The sequence below is a fragment of the Schistocerca serialis genome, chromosome 4 (assembly GCF_023864345.2).
Source record: "Schistocerca serialis cubense isolate TAMUIC-IGC-003099 chromosome 4, iqSchSeri2.2, whole genome shotgun sequence".
Taxonomy (NCBI): Eukaryota; Metazoa; Arthropoda; class Insecta; order Orthoptera; family Acrididae; genus Schistocerca; species Schistocerca serialis.
Genome location: NC_064641.1, coordinates 627,266,085 through 627,271,024, shown reverse-complemented (window position 1 = coordinate 627,271,024; position 4,940 = coordinate 627,266,085). Strand labels below are relative to the sequence as shown.

Sequence of the window (4,940 nt, the reverse complement as noted above, 5' to 3'; positions counted from 1 at the left end):
TATTTTTTGTATGAGGTCAATATTACGAGGAGACAGGAGGTGTACCCAAGGGAAGCCCCTTCTCTCCAGTTGTTGTCGTCAATATGTTCATGTAGATATTTGAAGAGGAGGCTTTAGAGATGGGTAGATACAAGCCCACATGCTTCTTCAGATGTGTGGATGATACCTTTGTGATCTGGCCACGTGGTAGGCAGATGCTCATTGAATTTCTGGAATAGTTTAACTCACACCACCCAAATATTAAGTTTACCATGGAACTGGAAAAGGATGGTCACTTGCTGTTTCTAGATGTACTTGTCAAAAGGAGAGCAATGTGTATTGTTTAACTCACACACTGATTTATATCTGCAGTCCAGCAGCTCTCATCAGCCAGCCCAGAGGAACAGAGTTTAGAAGACAATGAACCACAGGACACACACCTTGTCAAGCCCAGACAGTTTGGCAGCAGAAATAGAGCGCCTACATTAGCGATCTGCAAGAACAGATAAACGGCCAAACAGATGCAGATGGCCCTTCAACCGACCACTTCGTCTCATGATATAGAAGAAGAGCAAGATGGAGCAAAGACTATGGTACACCTGCCCTACGTGGGATCTATTTCTGCCAAAATCAACAGGATTCCCAGGAATCATATCAAGAGTGTGTTCTGTCCACCTACCAAAATCAGAGGACTACTGAGAAATTTGAAAGATGATCTGGGACTATGAAAACCAGGAATTTATATCTTGCGGTATGGCGTGTCACACACTGGTCGAACAACTAGAACAGTGGACATCAAATACAAAGAATATCGGAGACATACCCGACCTAAGACAACAACTGTGTCAGCCATTGCCGAGCACTGTCTGTAATTCTTGTTATTCCTTGTACTGTGATGAAACGGCGGTTCTGGCACAGACCACCAGATACTTATCACTCCGTCTTCAGGCCACAAGTGGCCCATCAGAACCATCCGACCGCCGTATCATCCTCAGCTGAGGATGCGGATAGGAGGGGCGTGTGGTCAGCACACCGCTCTCCCGGTCGTTACGATGGTTTTCTTTGACCGCAGCCGCTACTATTCGGTCGAGTAGCTCCTCAATTGGCATCACGAGGCTGAGTGCACCCTGAAAAATGGCAACAACGCATGGCGTCCCAGATGGTCACCCATCCAAACGCTGGCCATGCCCGACAGCGCTTAATTTCGGTGATCTGACGGGAACCGGTGTATCCACTGTGGCAAGGCCGTTGCCCACCAGTTACTGGGATAATGTTATAAGAGTGTGTATAAAGATAAAGGTGACTGAAAACGTCGTGAACCGGGACACTGGTTACCAACACAGTAGAGCCTGGAATCCTACACTGGAGTTACGGAAAACGCAGCATGCCGGCAGAGCTCAACAAAAGGAAGAAATGGTACTGTGGACATGGGAATCGAAATCCAGAGCACCAGACACATCCGACCGAAGATTGTGCTTCCAGTGGGAGCAGAACACAGACGGAACACTTAGAATCGTACTAGGCCGAAAACGGACGGCTTCACTGGACCAAAGACGAAACACCAACGCTTGGCCTGGAGCACCAGACGGAACGGGGGAACGCCTAAGAACGTTTCTAGCGGCAAATCATCGTAGAGGGAACACTTGGAACAGCACCGGACTGGAAACGGTCAGGCAACGGGCAAATACAAACGAAGAATTTAATGAAGGAAAGCGCTAGGGACTCTTAAGAAGCACGCAGAACAATAGACGCAAGCAACGCCGAAAATCAAACACCAGCACCACGTTACGACAGAAGAAAGGCAGCTGTCCTGTAGGGAAATACACACAGAGATGGCCAAGCTAGTGACGAGGACCTTCCCCAGTGGAGCAGGACCCAGAAGAAAAGTACAACACTAAGGTGGAAACACGAGCGGTTCCAGCCAGGGTTTCATGGAAATTTCCCCTTGGATGCAGAGCGATTGCCGGGACCGTTTCCAACATTCTCCAAATTCCCGTTTGGGACAATCAAACAGACAACCAGTATTCACCAAATCCCGCACCAATATAATTAATGTCGTATACCAAATCAAACAAAACCGCCTACCCTTACAATTAAGTCACTGGCTGCAAAAGTGCATTCTTTCAAGCATTAGAATACGCTTCGTCCGAGGAAAGAATGAAATGTACGAAAAAACATTCGACGATCAGTCTCAGGTAGCACCTGACGAAAATAACGAGTCAGGCTGTCGAAATATCGTGCATAAACGACGCTGAATACCGGCAGCACACCCAACACTTTAACATGTCAGTGAGATTACTATTTGCGGCACAGATGTTCCCGAAGGGCACTATCACAACAGAACAGATCACTACATAACGCTCCACAAGCATCAATAAACTCTGTTGCAAACCCGGTACATGTGTTACTAACGACATAAAAACTGGGGTGTAAAGTTTGTAGACGCTCCTACAGTGAATCAAGTTTTAATATTCCTTGCATTACCTTACACCTGGTCTGAAGCAGTGTACTCGTAGGTAAGCTTTTCTAATATGTTAAACCCTCTGAGTGTGGCAGTATACATGTCTGAAGAACGACTGCGAATGAAATGAACCGTGGTGTAAGAAACCATATATTTTTTACTCATGGGCCTACGCTGAAATTTATGCAAGAGAAAAAATTCGAAAATTACCATTTTTTATATGATTCGGTGAATTTGAGAATGTGTTGTGCTCTAACAGATTCATCTGAGAAAAAGGACGCTTGACTTACTGTATCTCAAAAGTTTGATAACAAGTCAAATATTATATTACACTGATACTAAAAAGATTGGATTAATAGAAGAGATAGACATGATCCAGCGAAAAGCAGCGCGATTCGTCATGGGGACATTTAGTCAGCGCGAGAGCGTTACGGAGATGCTGAACAAGCTCCAGTGGCGGACACTTCAAGAAAGGCGTTACGCAATACGGAGAGGTTTATTATCGAAATTACGAGAGAGCACATTCCGGGAAGAGATGGGCAACATATTACTACCGCCCACATATATCTCGCGTAATGATCACAACGAAAAGATCCGAGAAATTAGAGCAAATACGGAGACTTACAAGCAGTCGTTCTTCCCACGCACAATTCGTGAATGGAACAGGGAAGGGGGGATCAGATAGTGGTACAATAAGTACCCTCCGCCACACACCGTAAGGTGGCTCGCGGAGTATAGATGTAGATGTAGATAAGAATATACATAAAGTACATCATTTGGTACTATGAATATGGATGCCATCTTCTTCATTTAACGATGGGTAACCACTTCTTTATATGATCCTATGTAACGAATTAGGAAACAAAGCTAGAATATGTCCATAAAAGCGGTTTTCATTCACATAGCAACAATTTCGGGTTGATACTGGAAATTAAAAAATGTTCAAATGTGTGTGAAATCTTATGGGACTTAACTGCTAAAGTCATCAGTCCCTAAGCTTACACACTGCGCAACCTAAATGATCCTAAGGACAAACACACGCACCCATGCTCGAGGGAGGACTCGAACCTCCGCCGGGATCATCCGCACAGCCCATGACTGCAGCACCTTAGACAACTCGGCTAATCCCGCGCGGCTGAAAATTAAAAATATAATATTTGTGTCTGTAGGTGAAGTACAGCTAAACATACCACGTTGTGTTCTTGATAGTCTATTATAACCGCTCTGCAAAGTAAAATAGAAAATAATCTCAGAAAGCCTTAATGGGTCTTCTTTGTCTGGAACAAATAGCAAACAGCTGTTGTGATTAAACTATGCAGCAGGAAAACGGATAACGTCCTTTTGAGAATTTTGAACGTATGTCGGGGAGGGATTCCGCAGACATTTTTACTTAATGCTTGGCGTCAGAACAGTCAGTTTCTGCACGTGAATGATGGCTTTTTGAGGAAGCTGAAGAGGAAATTATGGAGACTAGATCAGAAATGAATGACCCCTCCGTAGCCAATTGGTTAGCGTCAGTGTCTTTGGTACACAAGGACATGGGTTCTAACACAGGTACCCGAGTTTTTTTCTGAGGTGCGAGGTCTGGTACAGGGACCACCCATCCTTGTGACGCCGGATGAGGAACTACTTGAATAAAGAAGCAACTCCATCATTCACGTTCATCTACTCGCAACAATGGCTGGAGCGATTGAGGACGCGCTGATCACATGTTCCACAATCATAGATCACAGGCGCTCAGTCTGGAACCGCGGGACAGCTACGGTCGCAGGTTCGAATCCTGCCTCGGGCATGGATGTGTGTGATGTCCTTAGGTTAGTTAGGTTTAATTAGTTCTAAGTTCTAGGCGACTGATAACCTCAGAAGTTAAGTCGCATAGTGCTCAGAGCCATTTGAACCATTTCTCTGAAGAATTGACCGCAGAATACTTCTCTCCTACTCTTCGCAGTACATCGTCATTTTTTATGCGATCTGTCCACTTGATCTTTTCCATTCTCCTCCAGCACCACATTTCAAAGCTCTGTATTTTTTCTCCTTCTTTCTCACGGTCCATGTCTCTGCTCCATACAATGCAATGCTCAAAATGTAGCACTTTATCAGTTTTTTCCTCAATGCAGAATAGGGGTGAGTTTTCACAATATGAGCCTCTTACATAAAAATGATTCATTCGCTATTGAGGACTTTGTATTGGAAGCAAATACACAGCAACATGAAACAGAGATTGCTTGAGGAAATAATAAAAAAATACTAAATTTAATATAAATTTTAATAAGATACACATTAAATAAATTACATAGACAAATGACAAGAATAAAATAGATCTTAAAACTTAAAAAGGACTTTTTTTGTAAAATACGTACACTATACATCTCAAACAGATCGTTGATAAAGCAAAGTGCATAAACTGAAAAATGGCGTAAACTACAATAATTTAAATACTAAAATTATAATTTGCCATAACATAGCTACGTAAGGTACAGGAATTTGAATAACAACAGCC

The 4,940-nt window shown here is 43.6% G+C and overlaps 1 pseudogene; it reads right to left on the bottom strand.

Annotated features, from left to right (window-relative positions):
- Positions 1-1,114: 1,114 nt before the first annotated feature.
- Positions 1,115-1,232, bottom strand: LOC126475953 (5S ribosomal RNA; annotated as a pseudogene).
- Positions 1,233-4,940: the final 3,708 nt, after the last annotated feature.